We start from the raw sequence: 18840 nt of genomic DNA on the forward strand, positions 1-18840 counted from the left end.
AAAGTACCTCTTATGGTACTTTGAGTTGGACACTTCAGGGCCCTGTAACTGTAAACTTTTACCCTAAATAAATACCTCTTATAAAAGTCATCAGATTATGGGTATTTTGCCTTAACACCTCTTTGGCTGACTAACACACCTTGGTTAAGTTTATTCCTAATATTAAATTGTTTCAGTTGCTATTATAAATGGGATTTTTTCTGATTTCCTACTCAGATTGCACATCAGTAGTGTTTAGAAATGCTATATGGGAAGCAGACTTGGCCCAGTGGATAGGGCATCCGTCTACCACGTGGGAGGTCCATGGTTCAAACTCTGGGCATCCTTGACACATGTGGAGCTGGCCCATGTGCAGTGCTGATGCCCTCAAGAAGTGCCGCGCCATGCAGAGTTGTCCCCCACATAGGGGAGCCCCACGTGCAAGGAGTGCACCCTGTAAGGAGAGCCATCCAGTGTGAAAGAAATTTCAGCCTGCCCAGGAATGGGACCACACACATGGAGAGCTGACTCAGGAAGATGACGTAACAAAAAGAGACACAGGTTCCCATGCTGCTGACAACAACAGAAGTGGACAAAAGAACATGCAGCAAACGGACACAGAGAATAGACAACTGGGGTGGGGAAGTAGAGAGAAATAATAAATAAAATAAATCTTAAAAAAAAAAAAGAAATGCTGCTGATTTTTGTGTGTTAATCTTGTATCCTGCCACATTGCTGAATTTGTCTATTCTAGTAGCTTTGTTGTAGATTTTTTTCAGGAGATTCTAAATAGAGGATCATATCATCAGTGAATAGTGCAAGTTTCATTTCTTCCTTTCCTATTTCAGTGCCTTTCTTTTTCATTATCTAGCCTAATTGGTCTAGATAGAACTTCTAGCACAATATTGAATAACAATGGTGACACTAGGCATCCTTGTCTTGTTCCTGATATCAGTGGAAAAATTTTCAGTCTTCCACCACTGAGTACAATGCTAACTGTAGGTTTTTTGTAAATGCATTTTACCATATTGAAAAAGTTTCCTTCTATTCCTATCTTTTGGAGTATTTTTTATGAAGAAAACGTGCTGTATTTACTCAAATGCTTTTTTTGCATCAATCGAGATCGTGTGATTTTTCTTCTTCAATTTATCAAAGTGGTTTATTATACTATTTGATTTTCTTGTGTTGAACCACCCTTGCATACCTGATGTAAAACCCACTTGACCACCGTGTATAATTCTTTTAATGTGTTTTTTATTAGATTTGCAATACTTGGTTGAGGATTTTTGTAACCATATTCATTAAAGATATTGGTCTATAATTTTCTTGTTTTGTAGAATTTTTACCTGGTTTTGGTACTAGGATGATGTTGGCTTCATAGAATGAGTTTGGCAGTATTCTCTTCTGTTCAATATTTTGGAAGAACTTGAGCAAGATTGATATTATATCATCTTTGAATGATTGCTAGAATTCACCTGTGGAGCCATTTGGTCCTGGGCTTTTCATCTTTGGGAAGCTTTTGATGTCTGTTTCAATCTCTTCATTTGTGATTAGTTTGTTGAGGTCTTCTATTTCTTCTAGGGTCAATGTAGGTGGTTCATGTGTTTCTAGGAATTTGTCCATCTCATCTACATTTTCTAGTTTTTTTTGCCTACAGCTGTTCATAGTATTCTCCCATGATCTCAGTTATTTCTGCAGGGTCTGTAGTAATGCTCCCATCTCATTTATTTATTTGTGCCTTCTCTCTTTTATTCTTTGTCAGTCTAGCTAAGTGTTTGTTGATTTTGTCGATCTTCTTAAATGACCAATGTTTGGTTTGATTGATTCTCTCTATTTTTTTTTTTTTTGTCCTCAATTACATTTATTTCTGCTCTGATCTTTACTATTTCTTTCCTTTGGCTTAGTTTGCGATTAGGTCGCTGCTCTTTTTCTAGTCCCTTCTTTGACTCACTGATTATTTAAGAGTTGTTGTTTATATATTTATGTTTATATATTTATTGGTTTCCAGCTTCATTCTATTATCATCAGAGAAAGTGTTTCATATAATTTCAATCTTTTTAAATTTATTGTCTTGTATTATGACCAACATATGGTGTATCTTGGAGAAAGATCCATTACCTCTTGAATGAATGTGTATTCTGCTGTTTGGGGGTACAATTCTCTATGGCTGTCTATTCTATCTTGTTCCTTTATCATATTATTCAGGTTCTCTGTTTCTTTATTTATCATCTGTCCAGATATTCTATCCAGTACTGAGAGTGGTGTATTAAATCTCCAACTATGATGGTAGAAACATCTATTTCTCCCTTCAGTTTTGCCAGTGTGTGCCTCGTGTATCTTGGGGTACTCAGGTTAGGTTCATAAATATTTACTACAGTTATTTCTTCTTGGTGAATTGTTCCTTTTATCAATATATAATCACCTTCTTACCCTTATAACAGTTTTGCCTTTAAAATCTATTTTGTCCAATATCAGTGTCATAACTCCAGCTCCCTTTTTTTTTTCTTTTTTTTTTTTATAGGTAACATGCCATCTTTATTTTATGGTTCACAAAGCACTTCTGCATATATAAATTAGATGTTTTAGAATTTGCATGGAAGCAGCTTAATGCAAATAACATTTAGTTTGTTAAATATGTTTTCTTAAGAATGTAGAATTTTCAGTCACTAACTTGAAAAACCTGTAAGTAATCTTATAGAAAGGAACTATGCTGCATGACCAATCCAAAATAATGTGTTAGAAAGTTAAAGAATGATTTTTCATATTTGCAGTTAATACTCAGTCTCATTACAGAATGGTGCATTTGTTCTTTAGTGCTAACAAAGAGCTAGACAGAGACAATCAAACATCCCTACCTATGGATGGAAAGGCCAACTGCATCTGTCGTCTTGACAGACACGTAACAGAGATTGTGTCACAATCTCTAGTCCTGTTATTGCAAGTCCAGACACTGACCCAGGGTCAGTTCTGGGATGCGGTGCATTATCACCATATGGTAACATACTTCTGGTCATCCTTAATGGGTAATCGTTTAAGGACCCAATTATTTAAAGAAAAAAACCAAACAAACAAAACAAGAATTTATGCCTTTAAAGCATTTTAAACTTGGCTCCACTCACTGATTTGCAATTGTCTATACTCCAGGGTAAGATGTGCTCATAGGAGACTCTGTTAGAGCACCTGGCTCTCGGGCCACACTTAGAAAATCCCTTTAAAGCGATGCAAGCACTGGCCTCTCAGGTACAGTCTAAGACCTATTAATACCTGAGCATTTAGCACTGAGCCAAAATTTCCTAGGAAATCTAATAGTTAGGGTTAAGAAAATCAAGATTACTTTGGGCCCTCAGAGTAATTTGCCCAGGGAAATGCATACTGGTTAAATAATTTTGTAGATCTCTGTTAATCTTACACTTCTGTTCATGGAGAAACTTTCTCTAGGTTTCAAAGAAAGCCTTGCATATGCTCAACATCAATTGTACCTTATTTACTGACAATGATCTCATACATACATTTACTCTGCAATTAACTAGGGATGAGTGCCTGCTGCCTAGTATCTGAACATATGGATGTCACTTTATTTCCAAGGAGGGATCCATCAGGAACTGCACCTGCCCTGAGTTATCTAGACTCTCATTCCTCCTGCCAGCTATCCCCATGCCCTTTGCCCAAAACCTCTAGGAGAGAGTCCAGAGCATTCCACAGTGAGGAGGGCACCATGTGAGAACTCCAGCAACTATACAGCTCTCTTTTGTTTGCTATTTGCATGGAATATCTTTTTCCAGCCTTCCAGTTTAACCTGATAATGTCCTTACATCTGAGGTGAGTCTCTTGTAGACAATAAATACATGGCTTATATATTTTTTGTGCATTCTGTCAGTCTGTCTTGTGACTAGGGAGTTCAAGCCATTAACACTGAATGTTATTATCGTAAAGACATTACATATTTCATGCATTTTTCCTTTCATTTTCTATTGTCATAGCTTACTATTGTCTGTCTTTTGATCCTTTAATTTACCCTTCCTGATCATCTTCATTTCTATACTCTTCTCCAAATCTCTCACCCTTGTTTTTTTCCTTTCAGGCTGCAGTTCTCCCTTTAGTATTTCTTGTAATTCTCATCTTTGGTAACATATCCTATCAGTTTTTGTTTGTCTGTGAAGACTTTGAACTAACCCTCATTTTTGAAGGACAGTTTTGCCAGATATAGAATTCTTGGCTGGTAGTTTTTCTCTTTTAGTACATTAGATACATCATACCTCTTTTTTCTCACATCCATGGTTTCTGATGAGAGGTTAGCAATTAATCTTATCGTGTTTCCCATGTATGTGATGCTTAGGTTTTCTCTTGCTGCTTTCAGAAACCTCTATGTCTCATATTTGTCATTCTGAATAGTAGGCATCTCAGCATAAGTCTATTAGGATTTACTCTGTTTGAGGTGCACTGTCCTTCTTGGATATTGATGTCTTTCTTAAGGATTGAGAAGTTTTGGTGATTATTTCCTTAATTACTCTTTCTGCCCCTTTTCCATTCTCTTCTTCTTCTGGGATGCAGATATTGTGTATGTTTGTGTGTTTCCCATTGTCCTTCAATTCCATGAGATCCTGTTCCATTTTTTCCATTCTCTTTGTATTCTCCTGTCTTTTCCAGTTCAGATGCTCTGTCCTTGAAATCACTAATCCTTTCTTCAAGCAAGTAAAATCCACTCTTATGTGCCTCTAATGTATTTTTTAATAAACTGTGGAATTTATTAAATTATAAATTTCATAATCAAAAGAATAATGCAGATTAAGAGAAACCTCAGAACTACAAGCACTAGACAGCAAAGTCTATGAGAATGCCATGAAGTGTATTACTGACAAAATCCCAAAGCATAAGATATTAGCAGCTTACTTTATATTTACATTTCAGTAACTTTTCTATAAAATGGTTGTTAGTCATCTATTTTAAAATCCCAAATTCACATCTATTCTCTCATTAAATTAAGCTTCCTGCTCATACTCTTACCAAATATCTCAAAGATACCAAATTTTATTAATTATATTATGTCAATCCAAGCAAAAAAAAACACAGAATGCAAGAGTCAGATGAGGTCTGTTAATGCACAGATAATAACACACACTGGTCCAAAGAACTGAAGAAAAAATATTTTATTCTTATAAAATAAGCAGACCTCAAGAAAACTGGGTTACTACCAAACAGCTCTCAACTATTAACACCCAAATTCCTTACATTAAATAAATTTTTCAACAGAAACATGTTAGACATTTTACTTATAGGTCTATCTTGTCCATACCCCTTCCCACCCCCACTCCCAAAATATACTATTAGGTTGAGTATAATATTACATGGGCAGAAATTTGCAGATAACCACTTCAGCTTTGAGCATGGGGCTGAAAGCTATGTTTATTTAAACTTCACTTACTGTGCACTGTCAATCAGACCTTCTAGATCTGACTCTGACACTCACTGTTGCACTGCCTGCTACTGGGCAATCAGTTCCTGAATGATCTGATTGACCAATTACTATCTGTTTTATATTAGAAACCAAAAGTTTCTGTTGGTTCAAGGGGTGCTATGCATCAAGTGCAGATGCATGCTCACTATCACTAATGGCATCTGATTCGGTTTCTTCAGTAGGGATGTTTGGAGATGATGATCCTTGAAGATGTTGATCCTTGATCTTCTTCTCCTTCTCCCCTATGGCTCCTTTCAGCGATGCTATAACCTCTCAGTTGCAAATGATGAAAAGAGTTGTCCAGAGAAATGCTTATATCAGATGATGGTGCTGCAGGGTTTGTTAACTGACCATCTACTGAAGTTAGGAGCAGTAGCTGGTCAGTTAAGGAATGCTGCAGCACTACCTTTTGATGCAAGCACTTCTCTGGACAACTGAGGCTGAAATGAAGCTCCCCTCTGTGCTAATATACTGTCCTTTCTAAGAGCAGATCTCTCTTTTGCTAAGTTTGCAGTGGGAAAGTCACAGTCCAGCCCAAGTCCAGCTACACCCTTTGGCATCTATGATATCCTATTCAATCTTCCTGCAAAGCCCATGTTCATTTTTCCTACACTGAACCAAATTTTCAAGATCAGCAACATAGAGAAACCCAGAAATCAGCATTTCAGTGCTCTTTTTATCTTTGGAGAAAGCATGTGCCCCCTTCATAATACCATGCATTTTCACCAATTTCTGTACTTGCAGCCTTGACTTCTTGTAAAAACAAGGTTGGTTTGTAAAGGAAATCCTCAGGAATTCATTTTCAGCACAGATAGAAAACATGTTTACAAGGCAGACTGACTGGGTGAACACATTTGCAGACAAAGGGCACATTCAGGGACAGCTAGAGAAAGTGCGGTATTAGAACAGGACTCGGCTTTCCTGTTCACTGGAAGCATGTTTACTGAGTGGCCAATTTCACCACAACCAGCCATCATTTCTATTACAGATCCCACAGATTCCTGCCACAAAAATACAACATCTTCTTCCCCAGCAGTAAGTCAGTTTACAGTACTTTCCCTTCCACTGCTTGTTGATTCTTTCTCTCTCCTGCTATGGCTGCAGCGACTTCGCAGTTTTTTCTCTTCAGCCTTGGAACCCACGGATGCCAGAGACATGCACAATCATCATGTGACTGACCATCTGACCATGGGTGCTAATGCTCATGGGTGCAGAGGCTCACCCTAATGCACTTTTAACTCATCCATCGTGTCTTTCATTCCCAGAAGGCCTGTTACTTTCCTTTGCAGGCTTTCAAACTGTTCTTTGTGCTCTCCCAGGGTCTTTTTAATACCATTTATCTCTTAGTCATATTTTCTCTCAATTCTTTGAACTGATTTAGGAGAGTTGTATGATTTTCATTGATTATCTTAAACCCTGTATGTCTTCAGGACACTTGGTATGTTCCTTTGGCTGGGCTATCTCTTCCTGTTTCATAGTATGACTTGTGATTCTTCTCTGATGTCTAGGCTTCTGAATATGTTGGTGAATTTGCTGTGATGACCAATTTCTCCCTCTTGCCTATTGGTTTTTTTTCCACATCTCTTCTTTGATATTTCATTCAACTTATTATAAGTCTTTAAAATTGCCCAGCTTAAGTTATCAAAATAGGGCCATGGACTCACTAATGGGGCACAGACTTTCTCTCAGGGCACAGAGAGAAACAAAAGTAGTTTTTGTCCATACAATTTTCAGACTGGCCAGCAGATGGCACTCGTTGGTGTTTGTCTTGGCTTTCCTGTGTTTTGGTCTGGCCACAGCTGAGATTCAATGTGGGCTTTACTGGGCGAATTCCTGAAGAAAAGCCCCCTCGCTCCCCTTCCCTTTTCTCTTGAAACAGCTGACTGGGAGGAAGATGTCTGTTTCCTCTCAGTCACTGCAGTGAGCCAGGGTTTTGCTCCAGCTTAATATACTGGAGTGGGGGAAGGGAGCCCTTCCCAGCTGCTGCAGGGGTTTGGTAACTCATGTTCGTTGTTTTGGCTTCTTCATCTCTTTGTCCCTCACCTGCTGGGAGTTGCACAGCACTGTCCTGGTCTGCTGACCTCCAAAGCAGGTCCCCCAGAGAGCTGGTGGCCCTTTCCCCATTGTTTTTGTGAGAAACATGAGCCCTGCCTTCCAAGTCCAATACCATCTTCACACAATCATCTCTAAGCATTGGGGGTTTTTCTCTCCTGAGTGGTATTTAAAATAATGGAGTATCTTAAATAAATGGTATTTGCCAATTGTTGAAATCTGACATATTTCCCTGTGAGGGGTCTCTTGGTTCATATCCAATGTCATTCTTAATGTCATACTTTAATAGTTTGGCCTACATATTGGATGTCTCATTCATTGAGTCTTAACCAGAGTTTCCCTAATTTCTGGTGGGAGAGGTCATCTGTTCACATGATTTGAGGGCTTTGTGTTTCCTTCTCTGTGACATGCCTTTTCATATCTGTGTCCATTCTTTGATTTGGGTGTTTCTTTTATATACTGATTCCTTAGAATTAGCATTTATTATGGATACAAGTCCTTTAGCTATCATTGCAACTACCTTCCATTTTGTGGCTTGTTTTTTCTCTTTATTTGTTGTGACTTTTAAGAAGCAGAAATTCTTTATTTTAACACAGCTGAATATGACCATTTTTATAAATTTTAAGATGCCAGCTGTTTTGTAGTGTATCTTGTTTAAGAAATTCTCCCCTATTAAAAGTGACAAGGACAGTCTCCTACCTTTTAAAGGTTTTGAAGACTTGCCTCTCACACTGAAGCCTTGGATTCACATGGGGTGACTTTATAAGTGTGAGCTGTGCTCTCATCTGTTTAACCTTTTCCCCTGGAGGTAGCGAGTGGCAGCCCCCGTGGTGGAGCTTTGTCCTGTCCTCAGTGAGCTGCCACCACCTCAGGAATTTCCAGCTCCGAGCTCCCGGCCCCAGGCCCTGGTTTAGGTTGACAGGCTCAGCCCCAGGAGGTCTGTTATCCATGTGGAAAGTTGTCAGGAGGTCTTGCTGCCCCCCTGCCCCTCCCCTCTTAGGGGAGATTTCAAGCCATGTCCCCTGGAGTCCATGACTCCCTCCAGCCAGTGACATGCTCCTATGTACCAGGCACTGTAACTTGTAGCCAGCAGCTTTCAGGGCCAGTGATGGACCGGTGGCCCCACCACCTGGTTCCTGAGGGAGGCTGATGCTGAGAGCCCCTGGGGACCCGGGATGGGTACATGGGGTGAGCGGGGAGGAGCATGTGTGATTTGAAGCTGATTGGCTTTGGGATGGCTCATTAGTAGATGACATAACCCAGCCAATTCTGACACGTCATGGACTTCTGTAGCTAGCCCTGATATTTCTGTGATTTCATACATTTTTGGAATCAGCTTTTCAAGGCTCCCCACCCTCCAGGCGTCTCAAATGTGGATTATAATGGCATTAATTATAGAAGTTCATCTGGGGGGAAGGGGGTCCTTGCAGAAAGATCCTTGTCTGCGGGCACCTGTGGTGTCTCCACATCCTTAGGTCTTCATCGGCGCCTTTCACAGACTCTTCCCCAAATATCTTATATTTTTTGCTACTTTTGTTATAGGAGTTTTAAATGATGTTTGCCTACTCTTTATTGCTATTGTGATATAATTTATTTTATTTATTATATCTGGCCACCTTGCATAGTCTCATAATTCTAAAAATTAACTGGTGAATCTCACATTTCTATGTAAGTTGAAAGAAAAGATGAACAACCGTGCTCTCCATCCTCAGTGAATTTTTTAATAGAAGCTGTGATAGAGGCAGGCTTGATTTTAGGTGGCATGCTTCTCACATGTTACTGTCAACAACTATGAAGAAGGCTATTGACAGAAATCCTTTACCAGGGTAAGGGGGTTCCCAGACCTTCTACATTTGCTACAAATGATGAATGAGCGTCAAATTTTATCTAAATAATTTATTCACATTTTGTGGCCATATTTTTTCTCCAGTAGTCTATTAATATGGTTAATTATATTAATCCATTTTTGAATGTAAACATAATTTAAATTTTTTGGAAATAAACCCACCTTGATTGTGATGATAATTTTTTTAATTATGAAGGACTGAGCTTTACTAATAGTTTAGAATTTTTATGATCTAGGATCATGCATGAGGGACACTGGCTTGTAATCCCCTATTTTTGTGCCATCCTTATTATGGATGGATATTATGGTATATGGTATATGGATATTATGGTAGCCTCATTCAGTGCACCTGGGAGTGTAATTTCTCCTTGGAAAGATTTTGCATGTGATCAATATAATGTGTTTCTTGAATATTTGGTATACCATCTGAGCCGAGTGTTTTCTCTGCGAGAATACTGTAAACTACGGATGCAGTTTATTTAGTAGCTCCAGGCTTATTTAGTATTTCCATTTGTTTTAGAGTCAACTCAGTTTTTATGCTTTGGAATTTATTCATTTACTCACATTTGGTCATTTATTGATATAAAGTGGTTCAGAATGTTTGACTTTTTAAAATATTTCTGCTCTATGTATAGTTAAACCTTATTAATTACTATTACTGCTTAAATTTGCCTTCTCTTAATATATGTATTCTCAACAAGGATAATATCAGCCAAAGATGGTGTATTAGTCAGCCAAAGCGGTGCTGATGCAAAATACCAGAAATTGGTTGGTTTTTATAAAGGGTGTTTATTTGGGGTAGTAGCTTACAGATACCAGGACATAAGCATAAGTTACTTTCCTCACCAAAGTCTTTTTTCATGTATTGGAGCAAGATGACTGCCATCATCTGCAAGGGTTCAGGCTTCCTGGGTTCCTCTCTTCCAGGGACTTGCTTCTGTTTCCTCTGTGAGCTTACTTCCCAGAGCTTAGCTTAAGGCTTCAACATCAAACTCCAACATCAAAAACCTTCGACTTTGTCCTTTGCCATGCCTTTTATCTGTGAGTCCCCACCAAGGGGTGTGGACTCAACACCCTAATGACGTGATTGAATCAAAGTCCTTATCATAAATTAATCATGCCCAGGTACAGACCAGATTACAAACATAAATCAATATCTATTTTTCAAATTCATAATCATATCAAACTGCTACAGGTGGTAAACATTGGTTTTTGCAGGGAGAGGAATCTTATTCTTTCTATGGATAAAGCACAGATGCACAAAAAGCACATAAGAGATAAAGAGCATATCTGTGGTATTAAAACCCCATGGGATACTTATAGGAAAAAAATTGAAAAATCATTCTTATGAGGGCACTATAATGAAAATAGAAAGGTTAATAAACACAGTTTGCTTTATCTTGAATTTCACCAGAATATTTTCTGTGTTAGCATACTTTTCAAATAAATTTTGGCTCTTTTGTTATTCTCTATTGTGTTTTTGTATTTATTTATTTGTTCCTTTTTTTATATCACCCTCTTTACTCTTTTGAATTCTTTGTTACATAATTATTTATATGTGTGATTTAAAATTTTCTTTCAGTATGTTTTCTCCAAGGAATTATTTTAGGCATTGATTTCCAAACTGATTGCCCTGCCATTGAAGAACATGATTTGTATGGTAGTATTTCTTTGATTTTTACTGATACTTGTTTGATTACATGACTGGGTGGAAGATAATTTATAAGCCCATTAAATCAAGTTTATTGTATTGTCCAAATCTCAATTTTTACTTATATTTTAGTTACTTGACCAGATGTGTGTTGAAGTTTCTCATTGTAATAGTGGATTTGTCAATTTCCCCTTAATGTTCTATCATTTTTGCTTTATTTTATGGATTTTTATGGGTGCATATGAGTTTAGAAATTTTGTAACTTAGTGGCCAGTGAGAATCTATTAGATACGTATTCTCCTGAAATCTAATCATGTGTGTGGGTGTGTGTGTGCACATGCTGAAGAATCTGTGCAATTGCAGCCTCCACCACCTTTGCGCACTGCCTCCCAAGCCTTTTGTCATGTTGAGGAAGTTCCCTTCCATTGCTATTTTTCTCAGGTTTTTTTGTTTGTTTGTTTCTTTCCTTGTTTTATCATGAAAGGGTATTGGATTTTGTCAAATGCCTTTTTTTTTTCTTTTTTAGTTACTGGGGGTGGGGGATTGAACCTGGGACCTCACATGTGGGAAGCCAGCACTCAACTACTGAGCCACATAAGCTTCCCTGAGCTGGTTTATCATCTGTTTTGCTTGTTGTTCGCTTTTGTTTTTTTTTCAGGAGACACCAGGAACCGAACCTGGGATCTCCCAGGTGGAAGGCTGGAGCTTAACCTGTTGAGCCATACCCACTCCCCTCAAAATACCTTTTCTACATCAATTGAGATGATCAAGTGATTTTTCCCCCTTCATTCTATTTGTGTTGTGTATCATATCAATTGATTTCCATATGTTGAACCACACTTGCTTTCCTGAAGTAAATCCTGCTTGGTCATCGCATACCCTTCTAATATACTGTTGGATTTGATTGACTAGTACTTTTTTGAGGATTACTATATCTATATTCAGAAGGAAATTAGTCTAATTTTTTCCTTGTGATATCTATCTGGCTTTTATATCAGAGTTATGCTGACTTTATGGAGTGAATTAGGAAAAGTTCCCTACACTTAAATTTTTTAGGTGTGTTGAGAAATTCTATTTCTTTTTCAGTTAGTTAAGTTGTAAATTTCTAGAAATATATCCATTTCCTCTAGGTTATCTGATTTATTGGCATACAATTGCTCATAGTATTCTCTTATAATCTTCTTAATTCCTGCAAGATTATTAGAATGTCCTCTCTTTCATTTCTGAATTTGGTGATTTGCTGCATCATCTCTCTTTTCATTCACTGTGTCAGCAACTAAAGTTTTGTCATTTTTTTATCTTTTCAAAGAAACAACTTTTTGTGTCATTGATTTTCTTGATTGTGTTTCTATTTTCTCCCTCTGCTCTGATAGTTATATTTCCTGCCTTCTGTTAACTTTACATTTACCTTACTCTTTTTCCAGTTCCTCATGATGTGTATTTTATGGATGGTCTCTTTTTTCTTACATATAGGCATTTATAGCTATAAACTACTTTCTAAGCACTTGAGAAGACTGTGCATTCTGCTGATGTTGGTTCGTGTGTTATATATGTCTAGGTCTAGTTGGCTCATGGTATTATTTAAGTCCTTGGTTTCCTTACTGATCTTCAGTCTAGATATTCTACCCACTTATGAAAGTGGTATATTGAAGTCTCCAACTGTTATTGTAGTACTATCTCTCCCTTTAGTTTCATCAATGTTTACTTTAAATATTGGGGTTCTGATATTAAGAGTACATATGTTTATATTTGTTATATCTTCTTGTTGGATTGATCTTCTTATTAATACATAGTGTCCTTTTTTGTCTTTTATGTAACAGATTTTAGATTAGAGCCCATCTTACTTTCCTGGCTGCTATGGCAAATGCCATACAGTGGGTTGGCATAAACAGGAATTTATTGGCCCATAGGTTCAGAGGCTAGGAGGCTGCTTCCTCCTGGGGTTGGTATTGTTCTGCCTGTTTGGTAATCCTCAGGTTCCTTGGCTTTCCCATCACATGGTGATTTTCTCTCCTTTCTCTTCTGGGTTCTACTGTCCCAACTTCCAGCTCCTCCATGTATCTTTTTCTTTTTAATAGGCCTCCAATAATAGGATTAAGACTGGTTCTGATTCAGTTGGACCTTACTTTAACTAAAAATAACATCTTCAAATGATACTTTTTACAAAGTATTCTCCCACATGAATTAGATTAAGATTAAGAACATGCTTTTTTTCTGGGGCACATAATTCAACCTTTCACAAAACTTATTTTCTGATGTTAGTATAGCCACCCTGACTCTCTTTTGGTTACTATGTGCATGGAATTTTTTTTCACCCTTTTACTTTCAACCTATTTTTGTCTTTGAATTTAAGGTGAGTCTCTTGTAAACAACATATAGTCCTATCTTGCTCTTTTACCCATTCTGCTAATCTTAGTTTTTTTGAGTGGATCTATTAATCCACTTATATTCAAAGTAATGACTGATAATACAGGATGTACTACAGCCATTTTTTCTTGTACATCTTATACCTTTTTTGTCCCTCATTTCCTCCATTGCTTCTTCTTTTGTGTATAGTTGATCTTTTGCAGTGAAACTATTCGATCCCCTTCTCATTTCCTTTACTGTATATTTATATTTCCTTTGTGGTTACTATGAGTTTTATAATTAACATCCTATGTCTGTAACAATGTAGCTTCCATTGATATTGACTTAACTTCAATAGCACGTGCAATCTCTGTTCCTACAAACCTATTTCTCCTCTTTATTTACTTCTGTTCACAAATTCTCTTTATATTTTGTGTTTCCAATAATGTAGAAATAGGACTATTTTTATGCATTTGTAGTTTAGATTCTGTAAGAAATAAAAAATTAGAGTTACATAGCAAGACTATAGTAATACTGCCATTTATAATTACCTATATTGTTACCATTACTGAAAAACTTCATTTCTTCATAAGGCTTCGAACCACTGTCTAGTGTCCTTTTTTTTCAACCCAAAGAACTCCCTTTAGGAGGGGAGGCTTTGTGGTGTTGAAATTCCTCAGCTTTTGCTCATCTGGAAATGTCTTAATACATTCCTCATTTTTAATGGATGATTTTGTTGGATACACAATTAGGGGCTGTGTTGCTTTTATTCTTTCAGCACTTAAATCCTGCTTGCTCATTTCCTTAATTTCTCATGAAATATAGGCACTTAATGTTATTGAGGATCCATCCCCTTTTATGTGATTAGTCACATCTGCCTTGCTAAATTTTTTGGATTTTCTCTTTATTTTTGCCATTAAACAGTTCTGTTATAATGGGTCTCAGTGTGGATCTTTTTGAGTTTACCCTATTTGAAGTTTGTTGGGCTTCTTTGATGTCTATATTCATGTCTTTCATCAAGTTTGAGATGCTTTTGGTCATTATTTCTTCAAATGTTTCTTCTTCCTCTTTCCTTTTCTAATGGGATTCCTATAACAAATATGTTGGTACAATTCATGTTTTCCTTATATCCTTTCAGCTCTACTCACTTTAAAAATTCTTCTTTCTTTCTCCACTTCAGACTGAATAATTTCACCTAGCTACCTTCCAGATCACTGAATCTTCCTTCTTCCTGTTTAAATATGTTGTTGAACCCATCTAGTATATTTTATATTTCTGTTATTGTGCTTTTCAACTCTAGAATTTCTGTTTGATCCCTTTGAAAATTTTCTAATTGCTCCTTTTGGTCAAACATCACCTTCCCAATTTTCTTTAGTTCTATGTCCATGATTTCCTTTAGCTCATTGAACTTATTTATGAGAGGGAACTTAATATCTCTGATTACTCATCCCAATGTCTGTGCTTTGTCTGTCATTTTACCTCATTCCTCTCAATGGACCATCTCTTCTTGTTTCTTTGTATGCATGTGCTCTTTCATCAAAGTCTGGGTATTTGATTACTTTGGCTTTTTAACTCTGGAAGTTGTATTCCCTCTCTTCCATCAGATTTTAGATTATATTGGCTGTGCACTGAAGTTCCCCTTCTATAGCCAGTCTAGTTTATACTGAATCTATAGATCAGCTTGCGGTGAAAAGTTAGGTTGTTCTCAGGTTCTCTGAGCAGGTCTCCTGCCCTAGCATGTGTAGGAGCTTTCAAGAAGTCTTCAATATGTGTAACTATTCTGTCTCTACAAAAGTAGTTTCTCTTCTCAAATTCTCCTCCTAGCACCCTGGGCTGTGCTTTTTGTCTCAATTACAGTCTTTCACCCCAGGGATTACAGTCAGCTAAACTCTGCTCCACTGCCCTAATCTTCCTTTCTGCACTGTTTCTACATCCTGGGCAAATTCCTTGTTAGGAAAAACAAACATGTGCTTTAAGTCAGTCTTTCAAGAAGCAGATTGGAGCTGATGTGCAAAGACATTAATGTGTGCGTTTGGGTGAGTTAATCACCAGGCATCAGGGACCAGCACTTCAAGTTGTGTAGGCTGCCAAACCATCAAGCCTCAGATGCTGGGCCAAGCCAACAGCTGGGGAGGGGCTCACAAGTAAAGGTGTTCTGCAGCTTTCCAGCCAATTATAGGATTTACTTTTCCTGATTTGTTGTTTACTAAAAAGTTATTTATTGTTGACCAATTTCCAGAGTTCTGGAAAGTTGATTCTGACAGAGTCTGCCAGATTTCCACTATTTCTAAGGGGGGGGGGGAGTCATTTACCAGGAATGTCTTACTCACCATTTTGCTGATGTCACCACCTTAAGCTTTGGGTTCTTTTAAATAATTTAAACTTTTTTTTTCATGTATTAAGAACTTTAACCTTTCTGCTTATTTACTCAAGTTGAAATGTGCAAGGATTTGGCAGTTGATAAATCATGCAGAAATGAACAAAAATATATTATAAAGGAGCATTGTAGTCTGTTTACTGAAAGAATTTTTTCAGTCTATCTATATCAAAGAACCTCAGACCAATTCATAATTAGATACACGCAACTTTGATTTGCAAGACTATTCTGTATTGACAATTTAAATTGTTTTTAAATCATTAACTATTGACCTCAATACCTCAATTTATCATAATTCTGGGTGGGGGGGGGTTGTGAAACAGATGATTTTCAAAGGATTTAGAATCATGTTAGCTTTGCCTAGTAGAATCCTTTTTCAGAAATCCCAGAGGTGGCAACTTTTCTTAAACCATGTAATCAGACAAAAGTTTTCGGACTGACGACGCTGAAAGCTTGGGGACAGGGAACAAAGCTGCATGTAGGGCTGCCTGTCCTTGAGGAGCCGAAGAGCCACATGCCCCAGCCCGGTGGTGTCCTGCGGCGGCTTGCTCGGTTGGTAGAGGTGGGGTCTGGCTGCGCACGACGGGTCGGTCCAGCTCTGGACGAGGGGTCGGTCCCGCTCGGGATGAGGGGTCGGTCCCACTTGGGACGAGGGGTCAGTCCGGCAGCAGATCGGTCTCACAGGGGTTGCGTGGTTCGGCTGACGGGGTCGCCCGGCAAAGCCGGCGATGAAGGGGTCACCCGGAGAAGCAGGCGACGAAATGGGGACAAGGGAGGCCAGGCCCCTTGTCGGGGGCTCTCAGGACTGGAGGGCGCACGGCAGAAGAACTACCGCGGAGACGAGGTAAACACACAGGTCCACTTTATTGAGGGAGAGGCAACAGTTTTATAGGGGCTGGGGAAGGCTGATTGGTCGAAGCCACGCCCTGTTCTGATTGGTTGCCGGAGAAAGGTCAGTGGGCGGTACTGGATGGGGGAGGGGTGGTGATTAGGGATTGGCTGTTGCTGTTGCTGGGGGAAGTGGCAGGGTTTAGTGATTGGTGGCTGCTGTTGCTGGGGTAGAGGGCAGACTTGAGTTTCCCGCCCACACCTGCCTGTTGCTGCTGTCAGGGGGAGGGAAAAGGGCAGACTGGATTTTTCCGCCCACACCTGGCTGTTGCTGCTGTCGGGGGGGGGAGGGAAAAGGGCAGACTGGATTTTTCCGCCCTGCACCTGCACAGGGAGAAAAAAGGCATCGTGTGGCGCTATCTGGGAGGAGGGCCGGCCGCGGAAGCATGGCTGCCAAGAAGGGGAGACCCGAGGGCACTCTGCGCCCATGCCGAGCTCCCCTCAGGGGTGGTGGTGAGTCTGACCAGCCACCCTAGCCTACTGCGGCCGCTCCCCCGCCAGGCCAGCAAACCACACTTCAGCCCGAGGGGTGACCGCATTTCCCCCTTCTTTTCAAATAAGGGCCAGGATGGCAGCAGCAACAAGTAGCCAAGGCCCAAGGGCAGTAAGCAATGAGGGAAGCGGGGCTGAAGAGGGAGGTGAGTATGACGGGGATATAAATGTACAATTTAGGGGGTTGTATCTTGCCGTTGCAAGCAAGGGTGGCCAATGTTCAATTCTTGTTGATCTCGGCAGCTATAAGATCCATCTGTTGTTAAAAGTCCAGGATGACAGCGCGTTGCAGGTAGTTGATCTCTCCTTGGCAGTGAAGACATTGTAGGAGAGGATTACTTTTTCCTGCCAGAGGCTTACTGTCCAATTAAAAGGCTGATGGCTGGGGTTGGTGAGTGCAATGGGGAGTGTGAGGAAAAGAAGGGTGACGGTTTTGGACAAGAGGAGGCTTGGTGAAGTCATTATGGGAGGAAGATAAGGAGTAAAGCATAAAAGAGGATAATAAACAGAAAGGCAATGGAGAGTAGAATTCGTTGGCCGAGGTTCCAATCTTCTGGGGTGGTAGCGGCTAGACAGATGACGGAAAATATTATCAAGAAAGCAAAGGTTATGAGGAAGAAATAAAGTATTAAAGGCTGTGGGGGAAGTGAGAAGATCATTTAGAGGATAGGGTTGAGAATGGTATGTTTAAGACAGAAGCTTTGTGGTTTGTAGGAGACTGCTTTATAAACGAAGGAGAATGAGGGCAGTAAATATAGTAACGATAGACAGGAAGATGACAGTGAGGAGGAGTCTTTGTTTAAGGTTCCAATCGTCCGGCGCAACAGTGGCTAGGCCGATAGCGTGGGGTGTTGCTAAATAGACAATGGCTGCAAAGACAAAATCATCTTCTGTTTCCTTAAGAATAACTTTCCTTTAAATACTTAGTAGCATGCAATATTAGAAACCGTTTCCTAAAAGCAAGTTGGCAGGGGATCTTGGTTGCTGTTAATCTTTCCTGTTATAAAATTACCTTTTATTATTATTATCATCAATTCAGTTTTATATATATATTTAAGAATGACCTTTTGGAATTAGCCATTTAATACCTTAATGTAAACTATTGAAGATAAATTTTATCTTTACAGAACACATTCCCTTACGTAAAGTTATCACAATACCTTTTACACTTGCCGCATGCAAATTAAGTTTCAAGAGTTTATGAAAAATTAGCCATCTTACTTTAGGACAAAATACGTCTTTTTGCAAAACTTATTACATTTCCGTTAGCATTTTTACAAACTTTTAACCTTTTTAATATTCATATAAGTTTTACATTCTTTATATTATCCTGCAAAGAAAAATAAGTTATTCATTTTAATCTAGGCAAGAACAACTTTTTATGAAGACGTACAGTTAATTTTGTTAATTAAGACTTACAATTTTTTTAATTGTAGATATCTTATTAACATTTAAACTTATGTATTAATATAATAAACTTAAGTATTAATATAAGCGCTTATTTAATTTTTGGCCATTTGAATAGAGCTCTTTTAAAGATTTCTAGTAATTTATATTTACCATCCGGAGGTATCACAATATATGTTGACATTGAACGAACAGACAGACAAACACAGAACAATTACAACACATTAACAGAAGTATATAATTTATTTACAGTTGACTCATAATTCTTACTTTCTTGGTATAGCTGCTTTTAAATCCTTTTTTATATAGCATATCATAGATTATACCCTTCAAGATTTCTTCTGGAC

General features: G+C 38.6%; 1 pseudogene; it reads right to left on the bottom strand.

The window, feature by feature from the left end:
• Positions 1 to 5386: 5386 nt before the first annotated feature.
• Positions 5387 to 6408, bottom strand: LOC131279047 (E3 ubiquitin-protein ligase RNF146-like; annotated as a pseudogene).
• Positions 6409 to 18840: the final 12432 nt, after the last annotated feature.

Source organism: Dasypus novemcinctus, chromosome 6 (assembly GCF_030445035.2).
Source record: "Dasypus novemcinctus isolate mDasNov1 chromosome 6, mDasNov1.1.hap2, whole genome shotgun sequence".
Classification (NCBI taxonomy): Eukaryota; Metazoa; Chordata; class Mammalia; order Cingulata; family Dasypodidae; genus Dasypus; species Dasypus novemcinctus.